We start from the raw sequence: 17,944 nt of genomic DNA on the forward strand, positions 1-17,944 counted from the left end.
CCCAGGAGGCGGAGCTCTGGCGTGGCTGCGGCAGCAGATGTGGCCTGTGCAGGGCTGGCGCGGGGCGGAGGGAGGGGCGGTGCTGCGCCTGGCAGCGGGGCCCTGGGACGTGGCAGGCCCGGGGCTAGACACGGGAATAAGCCTGGGGCTGCAGGTCTGCCACCTCCAGGGGGCTTCCCGGGTTCCCCAGGGGCTCAGACCGGTGCTGGATGCTCTAGGCCAACTTTCTGCTCCCCACCCGGTTGGGCTTAGCCCCACCCAGCACCAGTTCAGCCTGGGTCTAGGCCTCCGTGAGGGCACCCACATTTGCTGAGTGAGGGCCCCCTGCCTGTGAGAGGGGGACAGATGGGACAGTCATGGTTCTATCTCTCCAGCCCAGGACACAGCACTCAGTAAGATCAGCCGGTCCCCTCCAGGGTCTGCCCACGGCAGGCTCCCTACTCTCTCTGGAAGGTGCCCTGGAGAGTCAAATGAGGGCTGAGCAACTCTGAGATGCCTGCGAACCTGTGGCACCCTGGCACCTCCGTTCTGCCCTGCTCTGAGGGCTCCCCTCACACTGAGACCCCAGCCACGGAGCAGGCCTCAGCAGGTGATGACGACCCCCAGCTCCTGGGGGACCCACGGACCCCTAAGACAGGGTGCGGGCCTCTCCATGGGAGAAGTGCCAGCATCTGTCAGATGCTGAATGGTGTCTGCCATGAGCCCCAACATGAAGAACCTGCCAAGAACCCCGGGGTCGTTGTCTACTGCAGGCTCCCAGCACAACGGAAAGGTCCTGATTTGGGCCAGAGCAGAAAGGGCCATTTTGAGAATGCTAAAGGCCGCAAAATGGTCTTGCCTGTTTCGGGTTATTACAGCATCTCCCAAAGGTGTTTATTCCCAGGACTTGAGCAATAAATCCCTGCAGGGCTTCCAAGATCACCCGGGCCCATAACCTCGTACATCTTCGCCCTTCTGGGTCGTAGGAACACTGAAAGTAAGGACAACCCCATGGCTCCCTCCTTCCCGCCGCCCGCTGCGACACTGCGTACTGTCCACAGCCCGGCCGGCACTATGAGCCACAAAGGCCTGGAGCCCTCGCCCAGCAGGGCACATGGGGGCTTCGTCAGCCCAACCAACAGGCCCCGGATCCTGGGTAACTGCAAGCCAGCCAGAGACAGGTCCTGAGGACCTCCAGAACCAGCACGATGCATGGGCTCCGGGACGGGAGGGATGGAGGCAAATGCCGGCTCTCCGTTGGGGCGGCAGAACTCCAGAGCAAAGGACAGGTCCTCCCTGGTGCTGGGCGTCTGGGGAGAACCGCCGAGGTCAGCACCCGTGACAGGCTGAAAACAAGCAGGGATCCTGTGCCGGGCTGCTCCCACCCAGCCCAGGGAGAGTGTGGGTCCTGCAGTCAGACACCTGGGTTTGCGGGCAGGCCTGTCACCCACCAGGCGTGTGACTCTGGGGACGTTCCTCGGCCTCTCTGAGCCTTGGTTTTCTCACGCAGAAAACTGTTAACACCCACCTTGCACGCGGGCAGGGACCTCGGCCGTCCTGTTTACGCCATATTCCAGCACCAGAACAGCGCTGGCACGCACTGGCTCTGACTGGATGTTGAAATGAAATGGGCAGATTAAATTTATAAGTGAATGTTTAAAAAAATGGATTAAAGTACCCAGCCCTGGGCTTGGCACTTAGTAGGTCAATAAAGGGCAGCTCCTCCAACCCCAAGGAGCTGAGTCCTGTTGGCAACATCCCACACGCACTGGCCCTCCTTGGGGGAAACAAGTGTGGCCCCCAACTTTGTCCACTGGGCCACGGCAGGGGATTTCCGCCACCCTGGGTCCCCCAACTGGTCCTGCCCCGGTCAGTCACACTCTCCCCTTCCCTGGCAGCTGCGCTTCCTGCCGGGGCACCCTCCGAGGCTGTGGGCCGTGGAGGCCTGCCACGCTGCCTGGCCCAGGAGTGCCCAACTGGAGGCTGCCTCTGTGAGCCACCCACTGGCGTTGGTCGCACAGGCCGGGCAGCCCAGGACGTCGGCCGTTGAAGCGTGACTCCACCCTGGGAGGCAGAGCTCACACCTGGCACGGGCGTACCCAGGATCGAGGCCTGAGACCCTCGCGGCCCACCCATCAGGAGAGCCTCCCAGAGTGTCGGCGTCGGGCAACTTACTATTTGCGCCTTCACGACAAAGGCTTGAGCTGGAGGGCACCGTGGAAGGCCCCACGGAGCCGCGGTGGCTGCCGAAGGCCTCCACTGCCACGTCCCCTGTGCCTGTGCCCGGCCGGCGGGCGGGGGCCGCTCGCATGGACCTCACACACCGGGCTCAGGTAGGACTCCTCGACCCGTCGAGTTGAAAGCAGCAGCACAACCAGGAGGCTCTGGGTGGGAACGGCGGGAACTCCTCACCCGCCTCCAGGATCCCTCCACCCACAACGGCCGGAAGTGCGGGCACACCCACTGCAGGAATCCTGGGGCAGGGCTGGGCTCCCAGGAAACTGGGCCAGAGGTTCCTGCGCACATGCGGGAGCAGCCAGGCCCCCCAACCCCCACCGGCTGCTCCCTTCTTGGGGTTTGCAGGCCTGGCCTCTACCTCCCATCTGGCCCCTGCAAAGCTCAGGAGCCAAGAGCGACAGGCACCAGAGGCTGGGGACTCTTCCCCGTCGTCAATGCCGGGTGACATCACCGCATCCAATTCCACCAGAAGCCTGTGGGTAGAATTTATCCCCACCCTTTACAGACGGGGAAACTGAGGCTGGGATGGACAGGTAGCTCACTTGAGAGCACAGGCCTCCAGCCTCTTCCTGCGAGGCCATAGAGAGGGAAAAAACACACCAATCACGGGCCTCTCGACAGGCATCTGACCGTCCCTGAGTCCAATGCTGACACCCCCATTTTAAAGACAACAAAAAGAGGCCTCGTGGTAAGAATCATCTTTATCAAGGCCTTTTTGTCCAAAGCCGCGTTAGGCCGTGTCATCAAATCCCCCCCAGTCCCCGCCATGTTCCTGATGGGGAAACCAGGTAGCTAAACCTCCCCCATGAGGCGGCTCGGCGCCCCGAGCCCTGGCATGCAGATGCACGTGTGCACACACGTGCACACACGCGCACACATGCAGACCCGCCCGGGAAAACCAGCCCTGCTGGCCGCTTCTTGGAGGAGGGCCACCAGCACGCTGACCGGCCCACCCCACGGCCTTCCGGCCACTCCCCCCCCTCAGCCCACCTTCCCGGATCCTGTTCTGGGCCTGCCCGCGCCGCCATTTCCTCTCCGGGGCCTGGAGGCTCACTTCCATTCCTCCCAGTCTGCAAATGGCCGGCGCCCAGAACTGCCTGTCCCTCCAAGGAGACGGCGCCATGCCTGGCCAGGGCCCAGAGTGCAGCCAGCCCGGGCAAGGGGCCTTCCTTCACCTACCAGGAGCCCGGCGCCTGGGCAGCCTGTCCGCCCACCACCACCGGCTGTGGCCAGCCCTGAGCTGGGGAGAGGACCCATCACAGTGGCACAGTGCAGTGCCCGGTCCAGGCGTCCCCAGGAGTGGTCCACGGGCTCCAGGGCCCACTGAGAAACCATGAAGAGGGCCTGTCCCAAGCAGACACGGTACCTCCAAACACCAGTCCACCTCTGGAAATCGCCAACGTACCAGGGGAAACACAGGATACCTGTGTGTCTACGCACACATTACACGCATACGCCATGGGGCACAGTCACAGGCACACCATCCACAACCAGCTGCGTGTGGATGTGTATGTCCACACTCATCAGTTAATGTAGGATGAACATGGGCTTTAGAGGACGGCAGGCCTGGGTTTGAATCCTGGGCCAACCACCATCCGCTGGTTGAACCTGGGGAACTCCCTCAGCCTCTGAGGCTCAGTGCCCCCCAGGGCAGAATGGAGATGATGGTTACCCCTGCCTTGCAGGCATTTCTGAGACTCAGAAATGGACCAAGGATTAATGGCATTTATGGGGTGCTGTCTATGAACTAGGCGTTGTGCTAAGTGCTTCCATGTATTACTATGAGGCAGGGACACTTACTGGCCCCATTTTACAGACGAGGAAACTGAGGCACAGAGAGGTGAAATGACTCGCCCTGATCAACAAAGCCAGGAAATAAAAAGGACGCAATTCGAACCCCAGCCTCAGTCCTGGGACTCATGCTCTTCTCCACTCTGCTTTTCCAAATGTGGAAGGTGCCCGGCGTGGTCCCCGGCACACAGCGAGGGCACTGGTACCACCATCACCATCACCAGATGGCCGCCATGACGCTGAGACTCTGGCTTGTAAAGGCTGGGGCTGCTTTGTTTTGCCTAATCTTTGAGAGCACCCAGACCGGGGCCACATACACAGGGCTGCTAACGAACACAGTTCTGGTGCCGAGACAGGAGTCAACAGGCTAAAAAACCAAAAGGATGGAAAGGATGAAGTGGTTAAAAAAATCCGAGTGGAATCACTAGAGAAAGTGGCTCCTAAATGGCTTTGGTAAATTTCATCAACTTTTCACTTTTCCTATCATTCCCCAACCTCTCTGCCAACAGGTACATTCCTTAAAATAAACAAGCCACAACAAAGCACTTCTGTTAACAAATGGAAGGGACGTGGGGAGCCTGCAGGATGCAGCAGAGGGAAGCCCCCTCCTCTCCTTCAGCACGACAAACACTGGGCTGCTGTTCCAGCCCCGACGCGGGAAGGCGGCCTCACAGGCTGAGAACGGCACCGCCTGCATCCAGAATTTGGAAACGCAAAAGTAAACACTTAAAAAGAAGGAAGGGGGAGAAAAGAACCCTCAGAATCAATTATATCATAACGTGAGCAAATTCTCAAAATAAACACTTATCGTCATTTGCAAATTATTGTGGCTGTAAAACCGCCCTACTCTCCCGGCTAGTGATATAGACCAATAAATCCTGCACTTCGTTATCTTGGCAAGATAATTTTTTTAGAAGTTTATAGCTACTCTTTGTAGTTTACCTGTTGAATTTTTTTTTTCCTTTGGATTTAAATGTGACTTTAGACCATGCAAAATATTTATCTGATTTTTCATAAACGTCTTAAAATAATTTTACATAAGTCTATATAGAACAGCTAGAGATTTAATATCTCTCCTATAGAGATTATGAAAATATTAAAATTAAAAGTCCCACACCCCACAATTTTGAATTTAAATCTAGTGTGACACTGTTTGTGCTGCAAAACAAGATAAAAAATGGTGATTAATTAAAACACTTAAGGTCGTTTGACACCAGGCATTTGGAATCTTAAAAGGAGAAGATGAAGACCAAAATGTAAATTAAAATTTAATGAAGGTGCTGCTTGTTCTTCTACAGAACTATCCAGGGGATGAGAGGATCATTTAATAAGGCTGTTTTTATACACAAATGCAACTTGTTTATTTTGACCTCAGTTCTTCGAAATTGTCGACTCCACAATTGAAATATGCTGTGTGTTCCAACAAGGACCCGGGACTCGTAATGACAGACCAGCCCATCTGTGCTGCGAGAATGTATAATTTCAGTCTATAGTGGAATTTATATAGAAGTGACGACGTGAAAACTGCTATGCGTAGTACTTTCTTAAAAAAAAAAATACTGCTGAGAAGTACTGGGTGCCATGGAGAATGCTGATATTTTGCCTGATTAAAAAGAAAAAGATTCTACGGAATTTTACTGATTTGGGGGAGGCAGAGTGTTATTACCCAAGTCAAAAAACTAATCCAATAATTGATCACATATAACATCCCAGCTATATAAGGTGTATGCTGGAAAATGTGTTTTCCATATACATTAAAACCATTAGCTGAACATAATCTCGGTGGAAAATACTAATTTAGAATGAAAACGCTCATTTATGGAAATTAATTGATTTTATGCTACTTGCCCCTACGTTGTCCAAAAAGGAAATGAATTAATGCCCAGGAAATGTGACTATCTATCATTCCAGGATTTAGGATTAAAGGCCTATTCACCTACATTAATTATATCAAAAAATAAAATTAAAAAAGATGAAGAGTGGGCAGCTATTAAAAGTAGAAATTCTTTAAAAATGATTAACCCTCTTCTCCCCCCCCCGTCTCTCTCTACTCTTGACTCTTTTGCTTTTAGAATTTATTACACTGTTTTCTCCTATTACTTTTATTTTGTCACCAGTGTTTTATTTGGTGCTTGCTAAATATTTGGGTGGAACGATGCTCCAGCTTGCAGCAGCAGAATGTGGCTGTCATAATCAGGAAAATGTTTTAATTATCTCTGCTATATACGCCTGTCTCTGCAGCCCCAAATCCTCCAGTATCGACTGCTGTCTGATCTAAGAACAAAAGCAGCCACCAATATTCCTCGTGCGAGCCGAGCTCAGTTTTAATATTTGGTGGTGTCTGCTCCAGCCGGCTGCTCAGGCCGGCACAAACAGGGTCCACACGCCTCTGAATCAGGACAACAAAGATCTATTTACGTGGGAATTTTCCTCTCAGTTGCAATTAGAACTTTCTGGGCCTGATTTTCCATTTTCCATAAATCAAGATCCCGGCTCCCTTCTAACGTGGGGAAACCAGGCCGCGTCTGTGGGCGCTTTTGTCAGCCTGCCAGAGGACGAGGTGAGCTCGGAGTTGAACTCTGCAGAGCCTACCTTTTAAATGAAAAGGTTTAGCAGGTCTGAAGGGAACAGAGAAACTCAGGCAGCCAAGGAGCCCAGCTCCAGAACAGCGGCAGCAGCGTGGCCCAGGGACACAAAGGTCTTCGAGGGACTCCCACCCCCGTCGGCCACGGTTCAGGCACTGGACAGTCGGGGTGTCTCGGCCCACAGCTCTGCAGATGGGAAACCAGGACGAGATCGGAGCACAGACAGGCCCTGGACCACTCAGGGTCCCCCGAGGGTCTCTCTGGTAGATGTGCCCAGGTGTACCCCATGCGCCATCCGTGGGCAGGGCTGTTAGGAGCCACGCACCACACTGTTATGTGGCACCCCCGGGGGCTTAAATAAGCCTAGAGCCCAAAACAACCTAAACGATATTCCCCATTGAGCTGAGAGCCAAAAAGAGCTGTTTTCCCTCTTTTTTCCAAAAAATAAAATAAAATGAAAGGGAGAAAGAACCAGATCCCTAAAACTGTGGACACAGCAGCATTAAAGACGCTGGACAAAATAAAAGGGCCTCTGTTTCTCAATGCAGAATCCATCCTCCCGTGTGCCAGCCTAGCCCTGCCTGCCGAGGAGTTTGCTGGGAGAAGCGTGGACGCTTCTGGTGTTTTTCCCTTTGCCACTCCTGGCAGTGCCAAAAATTAAAATAATAATAAATATAATGAGACCCCCCCCACAACAAACCGACATAACTGGACACGAGAGTAGGCCGTGCCTACTAATACCTCCTGAAACGTCCGTTCAAATTATAATTGAACACACAGCTACTGCGAAATAACAAACATTCATTTTTATTGTGATTTCTAAAGCCCGTAGCTTGGGATCTTAAAAATAAATGGGCTTGGCTTCTGCATTTCCCTGCAGTTTTTGGAAGGGCTTACTTCACTGAAGATGTGGGGGGGGACCTGAAATAGAATTTTGAATTTCGGAGAACCAATTAGAGGGAAGGAAACGTAACAGGCATCAGCACAAGATGGCAGAGCCCTCGGCTCGTCTCCAGCAAAAGCGAAGGGAAGAAGGTGACTTACCCAAGGCGCAGGAGGACGGGGGGCTTTCTCCAAAGCAAGGAGGTGAAAATGGTGTCCCCGTGTCTGCCGGTCACAGTGGCGGGCGGAGGAGGGCAGGTCCTGCGGGCCAGCAGGCTGTCTCCAGGTGCCAGTCCCTGTCCGACAGGCCCTCGGGCCTCCTGGTCTCTGCCCACCGTCATCCATCGGTCCCTCGGTCCTGGCCGGCGCGGCCTGGGCCTCGGCCACCCCGGCACCCGGGGGCAGGGCTGCCAGGAGCCAAGTGGCGCTGGGGGAGGCCCTGCTGCCAGCCCAGGAGGACGAGGAAAATGCTACTTTTGTCTCCTGCTCTCATCTGGCACTGGCTGCCCGGGGAGGGGGGGCCAGAGGCGGCCGCTGCGGCTCGGCCCCGCCCACCGGGAATTTTTGAAAGATGCTCATGGGTGCCGGGAGGATGGCAGACGTGGCAGAGGCGGGTGGGCTGGACCCCCAAACCCACCACCAGGAAGGGGGGGCCTGGCCGAGTGGGAGAGGGAGGAGGAAGCAGGAGCGTCTGACCACTCAGCGGCCGGCCAGAGGAGGACGCCGGGAGCCAGCCCTGCCCAGGTGCCAGCCCTCCCCGTGGACGGGTGGCGCGGCCCCGGGCGCCATGTTGTGGGCAGGCGGCCTGGCCCGGCTGTTCCGGGAGTCCAGGCGGCCTGGGCTCACTCCCGGGAGAGAGGCCGCATTGTTCCCACGCCAGGCCCTGCAGGGGAGCAGGCGGCGGCCAGCACCCTGGCTGTGCTCCCCGGGCGAGGCCGAGGGCCCCCACCCCAACAGCTCCCCGAGCCCGGCCCTCGGAGGGAGCCCATTCTCACCAACGCCCTGGGAGCCTGCGCGGTTGCGGCCGACAGCCCCAGCTATGGGTTTGAATCTAGCCTTGTGCCCAACTGGCCACCTCACCCTGGGCAAGCCATGCCACCTCTCCCAGCCTCAGTTTCCCCATCTGTATGAAGAACAGGGATAATGGCTCCTGCCACTCAGGGCTGCTTTGATGACAGAATGAAAAATACAAGCGGAGTGCTGAGCACAGTGCCCAGCACCTCATTGACGCTCAGCAGACAGTCGCCATGCCGAGAGCGGCCATGAGGTGTCCAGGCAGCCATGAGGACACCACGGTCCAGAGTCCAGACCTGTCACCACACCCCTCTCAGACCGTCACAAATCCTTCAGTCTCATCAAAGCTAATCCTTGCCACCACAGGGAGGAAAGGTGACCCGTGCCCGTGCTCCAGCCCTCTGACCTGGCTCAGTGGGCTTGAGGTTTTAACATGGGCACTTTTATTTGGAGATTTATCAGACTTGGCTGCCCTCTCCTGCAGGCATCAGGCTGCAGCTGCACGGCCAATCTGTTTGCCCAAGTTTCTCCTTCAGCCTTTTATGTGGCCAGGAGCTGAGGCTATGATCACCAGGCCATCCCTGTGCAGGGTGAGCCACGAGGCTGCCAATGTGGGAAGGGGCTCCCCAGGCAGGCAGGGCCAGCCCTGTGCAGAGTGGAGAGGACAGCATGGAGTGACGGTGGCTGGGCCACCGTGTGAGTTCACACCCCAGGTCTGGGCCTGCCTCCCGGGCTTAGGGGCCTTTTTGTCGGTAACGACCGGAGATAAGGGGCGGTCTGGACACCTCAGCATCTGGGGATGGGAGTTTCCCGGCTGCCTGGAGCACATTTTATTTTAATATTGCTTTATGCCCGCTCAGAGATGGTCATGCCCAAAGCGAAAGGGAGGGGGACGGGGTGAGTGAGAAGGAAGCAGCCCAGGGGGAGCCCTCCGGTCCTTGGGCTCTGGCCTTACACACACGGCCATGTGACCAGTTGCCAGCTGATGCCAGAGACAAAGCAGGTAGGATTCCGATGCCATGTGCCTGACCAGGAACGCCATGAATTCCACTCCAGGAAGGGCTTGGCGTGGCTGCCAACAGCCTGGCGCTGGGAGGACAGGGTCCCCCCATACTCCACGGGGGAAGCTCCTGAAAAGTGGGTGGCCATTTTGGGGCTGGCCCTGACGGGGGAGAGGAGGCAGATCCCGGTTACGGCTGCAGGAGGAGGTGGGCACTCCCCACCCCAACACACACACAATATCGCCACGACCAGAGGTGGCTGCTGCCTTGCCCAGCTGGCCGCCTAGGAGATAATGGCCTCCACTCCAAGGCCTGTGGGCCAGCGTGGGGCTCAGGGCACAACACATCAGCCAGGGCTGCAGGACAGCCAGGCCCGCACCAGGCCCTTCTCGGACAGAACTGCATGCCATGAGGCTTGGCAGCATCCCCACTGTGCTGGGGCCAGAATACCCATCCACAAGCCCTTCTCCTGGCAGATCCGGGAGGGCTCCACAAGTGACACACTCAGGACACACGTGTGACCTGCACGTCAGAACCTGCACATCAGGCGCCTGCTCTGAGCCCAGGCAGGTCTGGCGATGGGATGTGCGAGCCACACACAATTCACCCAGCATCCTTCTCTCTTAAACATTTGGAAGACTGAAGCCCCGGCACCATCATTTTATTATAATTTAAAATGTAATTATAAAAGGCTGATTTGAATGTAAATATCGCTCTTAAACACATGAAAGGCGAATCTAGATTTAAGAGCCCCACATCAGCAGGTAAATATTTCACCTAACCGCTCTTCCTGCCATCTGAAATCCCAGACTTAAGGAAAGGCATTTCACAGAAAAACCCAGCCTCGGCATCAGAAACCAAAGGCATCAGGGACGACATTCTTTTTATAATCTGGAGGGAAAATTCTATTATTCCTAAAAAAAAAAAAAAAAAATGGGCCTTTTTACTTTGTACACCCCATGCACACATTTTCGTAACCACAACCACCAGTCTCACTTGACGATAATCACCGTGGCCTCTGCTGGTCACATCTCCACTCAGAAAACCTCTCAGCCACTGACTACACAGTGGGCCCCAGCCGTTCGTCGAGATGCTCCATTCACCCATCCCCACGGGTTTCTGAGCCGTCCCGAAAGGCAAGACTCCTGAATCCCAACTCAGACAAGCTTCCCACCCAGAATTTCACAATAAGATTGTGTAGCATTTTACTTTTCAACCCCTCCCCTCAAAAAGTAAATAAAAGCCTGTGTGTTAGGGTTTTTCTGCCCCACGTCATGAAATTTCAGTCTTTTCCATTTCGATTTTAACAATTTTACTCATGGCCTCAGAGGCTGTTTTTGGTCAACGCCAAAAGAGAGCTCTCGTCACAGCATTTTTGGGGGCAGATTAATGCAGAAGGTGAAACAGACCACAGCTAAGAGGTTCCAGGATTTAAAAAAAAAAAAAATCGACAGAGGCTTTAAAAAACAGAACCTCATTTTTGAAGCCAAATATTATCATTTGCCAACAAAGTCTTTTAGGTTAGGGGAACCACGGAAGGGAGAGGGCTCCTCCACCCTGATCAGAGCCACTCCTTCTGTCCTCCATCCGCCTAGCAGGGGCGTCCAGACTGACGACCCTCTGAGCTGCCCAGGGTCCTGGGCCAACTGTCCACTGAGGTCTTCCCAATGTCTCCTCAACGCTGGGAAGACTCGCTCCCCGATGCTCTCATCACAAGCCCCAGCCTGATCAATTCCTCCCGGGGTCCCTAACATGAGCCTCGCTTCCCAGGGCACCTTCACGGCTGCACTGAGGCTGTGAATTTAGCAGGAACCGAGTCCAGCTGCTCCAGCACTATCCCAGCAGCAGGGAAGGGCAAAGGCAGGTGGCTCTCAGGCAGGCTCAGTGAAATTCTGTTCATTCTGTTAATTCAGAAAACATCCATCCGGGAGTTACAAACACAACCTCTCCAGCTGGGGACGGTGTTTTAGGGTCTGTGTGTGGCTTCGTCAAGTCAGGCCAGACTGCAATAACCTGCAGGCCACTCCCAAGTTCATCATAGAATGGGATTTGGGGAGGAGTAAAGGACACCAGAGAATCACAAATATTGTCCCACATCGCTCTTGGTGGCCTCCCCCCTGTCCCCCGAGGACAGACCCTTCCTCTTCCTGTCCTGTTTCTCTCACTTCCATTCTGCAACCCCCCAGCAGACAAAGGCCGACAGGGCCTGGCCCGAGGGAGGCCCCATCCAGCCCATGAGCCAAAACCTGGCTACCTTTCCAGTGCTTGCGAATGCGCCCCTGCGGCCTTTCAAAAAAATCACAGAAGGAAAAAACACTTGTGAAAGTTTAAATTCCACTTGATAAAGAAAGCCAGCCGTTCCCACTGAACTCTCCCAAGAACCACGGGTGGGGACTTTCTTTTTCCCTTTTCTGTAAATCTTGTCCCTGGGTTCTCAGGGCCTGTGATACCCAGACACCCGAGCTCCGCTGTCCCAGCCAACGGGACACTGGTCGGCCCTGAAAATAAATATTTCATATGAAAGGTCCATTGTCTTCACGCGAGGACAATTGTTACTTTTTCTCCCTCCTTGGCTGCACAACATCAGAAAGCACGGCTGATGCCATTTAGGGTTCTTTCTTGTTCCAACAAGATGTTTTGAGAAAGGGCAATCTTGCTGGGTCTTCCTGAACGATCGGCTAAGAGATAAAATTCTCCCAAAGCCAGCGTTTTGGTAAATGTACACTTGTATCAGGCCAAAAAACAATTAGCCCATCAGAGTGCTGAAACTCTCCCACGGAATCACCACCCATGTCGCCAGCAAGGACACTGGCAGCTGGCGTGGCTCCTCTGGACCTCGGAGTCAGGATGTCTCACCTCTCATCTTTCCTGGTCAGACCCCCCGGGTCAGCACCCAGGTGAGCTCAAGTGTCATTCTCTGGAGGGGTGCCTCCTCTGTGAGCACATCCCGGGCCCCCAGGGGACCTAGTGTACCCAGTGCCTCCAGGCCAAGGCTTCCTGCAAGGAAAGCCCTGCTTTGCAAGCTCCTGACAGCCTACCTTGAAAATACCCTCAAGGTGCACTTTTGCTACCACCTGGGGGTGGAGTGGGGGAGTAAACTCCCAGGTGTCCTTTGTGGTGAAACCAAAACTGGGCTCTCTCTTCCTTACAAACTCAAAATATAGTAACTAGCAATAAAAATGGCGATTACAATTTACAACAATAACAAACAGCAGCAGCCATTTAGGGCGTCCCTGCCACATGCCAGGAACTGCGCTTTGTGGAAATAACGTCGTCTGAACCCTCCCAAGGACCCTCTGAGGTTAGTATTATCATTTCTGATCCAGAGCTCAGGGTACAGGCCCAGGGAGGTGACATGACTTGTCCAGGGTCTCATGGTGAGCCAGAGGCAGGGGCTGGACTAGAACTGCCCGGATGCGAGCTAGGACACCCCCGCTCAAGGGATTTCTGCAAGAGCATTCTCCCTTATCTCCAAACACGCAAATACACCCTCCAAGCCCAACGACGGCCAAGTGTGGTGGTTTCAAGATGGTTTCCTGCCCGGCCTGGAAAGGCCTCACAGGGGACACACGTCGGTGCCTTGCAAGGGATTTCCCTGAATACCAGGGAGCACCCGCCTAGGCAGAGTACCCATCAGGGTGGGCAGAGTCCCCAGTCCCTCCCTCAGCCCCACGGGCTGCCTTCCAGTCAGGCCTGGTCCATGCCAGGGCGCACCAGGCCCCAGCACCCTTCTGAGGATGGGAGCAAGTGAGACCGGTTCATAGAGAGCTGGCCTCAGTCAGGTGCAAACCACACGGACCAAAAGCCACCCCACTGCAAAGCTCCCTGCTGTTTCCACTGAGGAAAGTGCTGTCTGCACTGGTTCAGGTGGCGTGCTCCAGACCCAGCCACTGTGGAGGCCTCATCACCACCACACTGCCGGTGCCGAGCAGCCAGCCCCCGCCAGCCCGCTGGAGACCCCTCACCCAGGAAGGTCGGGGCCTCAGAGTGGCCAGAAGCTGGGCGTGGCGAGGTGCAGGCGAGGGGCCACCCTGGGGCTGGCCCTGGTTTAAAACAAAAACAGGAATATCAGGGCCATCCTCCCACCAGCCCACCACAATCCATGACACCCTGTCCCCCTGCTTAGCACATTCTTTCTATTAAATCCGGAAGTGATACAAACAGGCAGGCACCAGTTTCGTTTTCACAACCTTGCCTCTCGTGCGAGAGTCCTCGAAAATAAATTTTGCCTGGATGGGATATCCCAACAAGTAAGAAGCCCCTGGTGGACCCGAAGCTCCACTGGCACTGGGCCGGCTCTAAGGAACAAGGACAAAGGCAGGGCAGAGCTGTGCTGGTGCTGGGGTAGGGCTTCCGTCGGCGGGGCAGCCCCACTGTTTGCTGTGGGATCTCAGCCCCATCCCGCTCCACGTGCCAGAGGCACACTTCGCGGCAGGAGATGGACCTCAGGAGCTGACAAATACCAATCCCCCACTAAGTGGCCCTAGGGGTGCTTCCTTAGACACTCAGGCCTTTCCCTGCTACCCCGGGGTCTCGCCCGTAGAAAGAAGCAACGGACGCCCCTTGTTCTGGGGTCTGTTTTAATCCTAGGGGATGCCCAACAGCCTCAGTAGAATGCCACACCACTCTCACCCATCTAGCGATATATTACAGGTCATCTGTGGACCCGGGGAAAACGTCGCCCGCATTTTGCAGGCGAGGCCCCGATAGAACTTGAGCTTCTTATATTACTAACCTTGTTGCTACCGCCAAGCTCCACACCACACCAAGCTCCCGGCTGGAACGGCATGCCTTCAGTGGTTACACCCCCATTTCCAAGATCACCCCCGAATGTCCCACCTCAGGTTTCATGTCTGCTAACTGCCTCTGATAAAGTCATAAATAAAAATTCAAAAGGGGAGGAGGGCAGTATGGGAGAGGGGATAACTGCCTAGCAAAAAAGACGACCAAAGTACTTCTGCAAACTTTCATCCTTTGTGCCATGGTGGGCTAGACCTTATCAAAACGGTCCCCTTGTTATACTGGGTTCTTCCCTCGGATCTGAAAAACCGGGCAGCCAGGCAGAGGGAGGCGCGAGGCAGGCCTGGGCCACTCAGGCCTCTGTCCACATTCCCGGAAACATGGCCTCCAAGTGCCAGCTCACAACTCTAGGGTGTTATGGTAACAGGCCCCCGTCCCCAATATTTTGTGGTCGAATCACCCAGCAAGGTTACCCAAACCACATCAAGAAGGTGGGAGAGAGTGGAAGGGAAATCGCACCTGTGATACGATCATATTAAAAAGCAGGCTTAATCTCCCACAGTATGGGTTTCATTTTAACAGGCGACGGACTTGCAAGTTCAAACATGCGTTTAAAAATCCCCAATAACCAGAACCAACGAAGTAACATAAAATGAAGATAGTGCTGGCCTGCAGAGACTTCCGTGGCTTCTGAAACCCAACTTTGAAAAAATTAATTTCAGCGTTACCTTAAAACCCTGTAATTACGGCAAACGCGCATTCCTTCACCCCTTCCTTGCTCCCCACAAACTCCCCAGGGAGTTTGTGTGTGAGCCACCTATAAAGGGGGATTTATTACGAAAAGTTATGAGTTGTTTTTCGTTTTACGCCACCATAAACAACAGCTTCCACACAAGGGCCTTTCACTGCTCCGGCCACATCGCTGCCATGGCTTGACCCAGGGCCCCCGGAATCAGCTCTCCCTAAATGCCTGACCAGCAGAAAAAAATCAGCAGCAGGAGCAGCGCTGGCTTAGGAAGTGAATGAAAGACTTCAATTTTTCGACAAAGAATTGTAGCTTCCAAATAACCTTGCAAACACTTCTAACCTAAAAACAGACGTTTTCTCTTCTCGTTCTATTCTAAGATGCCTGCTAACGCTATTGTACGTGTTCAACAAAATTCTCTCTGGCAAATGGCCCGAACACCTGAGACGAGAAGCTGTATTTCACAAATTTCAAGTTCCAGAATTTTAATGACGGCCGTGGAATTCGTGCAAGCTGGTCCGGCTTCGAGTTCCAGAGCAACCTCCTTCGTGTGTCCCCGCGTCGGCAGAAGGCCTGCCCTACACCGGGGCTCTTCTTAGAAATCCTTTCATTAATACTTAGATATTCATTAAGGAGCGAAAGTGAGAAATGCACTTACCGTCCTCAGGAGTCGCCTTGAACCCGATCGTCACCCGGAGCGCGCAGATCGACAGCCCTGTCCTTGCCAGAGGAACGCGCCCGGACACGGCCGGCACTGCGCTCCCGTGCCCGAGGCTGCACAGGCCCTGGGTCATTGGTCTGAGTCCTGGGTTCCAAACGCTTCCCTCCTTCACACGTCGAAACGGCAGAGAGCAAAGCAGTGCCATCTCTCGCAACTCTCCGCAGGGCGGGACGGTCTGGGACCGGGTGGGCGAAGCGCACGGCCAGGCCCCACTTCCCCGCTCCCGCACCGCGCCGCGCCTCTTCTCCCGGCTCCAGCTTCCCTGGATTGAACGACCGGACCTCGCCGAAGAGTGGCCCGCAGGACTCGGTCTCCGCGTCTGCGACCAGCGCCGCGAGGACCTTTGTCCTGGACGAAAACGAAAGCGCGCCGAGCGGGGGACGCCCACGCCCTGCCGCGGAGGTCCGGGCTCGCGCGCCCCGCGACTTTCTCCAAGTTCACGTGCATCCCAGGGCCGGCGGGCGGGCGCCGCCGGCCCCAACTTGCAGCGCCGGGCCGTCGGGCGCGCTGCGGACTGCGGGCGGGCTCGGGGCGGCCAGGTGGCGCGGCCCCAGGGCACAATGGGCGCCGCTGGGCGGACGGGCGGGCGCGGGGACAGCACGGGCCCGGCCTCCGCGCGGCCGCTCGTCTGGCGCGGCCCGGGCGCCGAATGCGGCGGCGGCGGCGGCTTGGCACAGACGCGCCGCGCGCCCGGTGCATGCTAATGGCCGGCGGCCGCGCCATGAATTATTCAGAAGCGGCGCGGAGAGGGCGAGCGCGGCGCGGAGGGCGGCCTGGCCCGCGCGTCCCCCGCCGCTGCGAAGCCGCTGCGGCGACTTCCCAAACTTTCCCCGGTCGGCACCGAGGATGCGGCCCCCGCGGCGCCTCCGTCCCCGCCCGAGCGCGCCGGCCGCGCTTCCCCCGTTGCCGCCTATTTTATGTCTTTTGTCTCGGAGTTGGCACCTGTCCCAGAGAGCGCGTTTCCCTGCCCACCCCTTCGCCGCCGGATCGAGGCAGGGGAGGGGGTACGGGGGACCCGGAGAGGAGGGGACAGGGGTGAGCAAGGCGCCTAAGGGCCCCGCAGCCCGGGGAGACCGCCCGGGGGCGGTGGCCGTGCCCGCGCGCCCTGGCGCCCCTGTTCCGCGGAGAGGTCAAGGCTTCGGCTGTGCCCAGAATACCAACGAGGCCTCCCGGGGCCCCCAGCCATGCCCGCTGCGGGCGAGGACGGGGCACGGCCCCTCCCCGATTCCCTCCTCCGCTGCGCACCCTCCTCCTCGGGCCGGCGCGCGCGGGCGGGGCGCGCGGCGCGAGCAGCGGATTCGCCGCTTGGGCCCCGCTCCTAGTCCCGCAGCCCCGCGTGCGCGCCCCCGCGGGCATGCCGCCCCGGGCGCTCCCCGTCCGCGCGCCCCCGGCCCGCGGCCCCGCCCGGTTGCCCGCGCGGGGCCGGGGCACCGCGCCGCAGAGACCCATCGGCTTTCCGCTTCGAGCCTGGGGCCCGCGCTCCCGAGGGGGGAGGACAGGCGCGAGCCCCGGCCCTGGCCCGCCCCCGCCGCCCTGGCACCGAGGCAGCTGCCGAAGCGCGCTCGGCGGCTGCGCTCCGAGGCGCCGGCTGCCATGATTGCGGGCAGCGGGGCGCGCGCGCGCACGCTCGGGCCCGGCTCGGGGACCCCGGGCGGACCGATGGTCCCTGGCCTGACCGCAGCGCCTTGCGCGCCGCGGACAGCAGCCAGGGCCGCCGGGCTCATCCCTGCGAGGCCAGTGTGCGCCGTGGAGCTCTAGACGAGACCCCGGGACAGAGCTCGGGGTCGACGGTGGCAGCAGGCTTCCCCGGGGCAGGGCGCGCACCAGGGCGACCTCCCGGCGGCTTCCCGGACACAGCCGGCCCTTCAGAGGGAGGGGCGCGGTGCCCAGTGGGGCGGGGGGGCGAGGTGCCCGGGATCTGGTGAGGTGGAGGAGGGCAGCGCACAGTGCCCAGAGATGGAGGGGGTGCGCAAGGTGCCTGGCGGGGGATGGGGGGGTGCCCTCACGGTGCCCGGGGAGGCGTGGGATGGGCGGGGGCACCGTGCCCGGAGCTGCTGCCCAGCTCCGAGCTCGCTCTTTTCCTTCCCCGCAGAAACAACTTCCTGCTCCCCTGGCCCAGAGCGCAGGACCTGCGGGGAGAAGTTCTAGGCCTCAGCTTTGCTCTCTCGGAGCCGGACGACTACACCGCTGCCCCTCTGGCCGCACGGTTCCTTCCCGCGCCCCTCCCCGGGTCGCGACCGGCCGGGCT

General features: G+C 57.3%; 1 long non-coding RNA gene across 1 annotated transcript in view; it reads right to left on the minus strand.

Annotated features, from left to right (window-relative positions):
• LOC131421483 (uncharacterized) overlaps positions 1-16,169 on the minus strand; it is a 41,491-nt gene extending 25,322 nt beyond the window's left edge. Inside the window, exon 1 of the long non-coding RNA XR_009223867.1 lies at positions 15,634-16,169. This is a non-coding gene — a long non-coding RNA (uncharacterized LOC131421483). The remainder of the gene's footprint in view (positions 1-15,633) is intronic.
• Between the last annotated feature and the right edge of the window lie 1,775 nt (positions 16,170-17,944).

The sequence above is a fragment of the Diceros bicornis genome, chromosome 25 (genome assembly GCF_020826845.1).
Source record: "Diceros bicornis minor isolate mBicDic1 chromosome 25, mDicBic1.mat.cur, whole genome shotgun sequence".
Taxonomy (NCBI): Eukaryota; Metazoa; Chordata; class Mammalia; order Perissodactyla; family Rhinocerotidae; genus Diceros; species Diceros bicornis.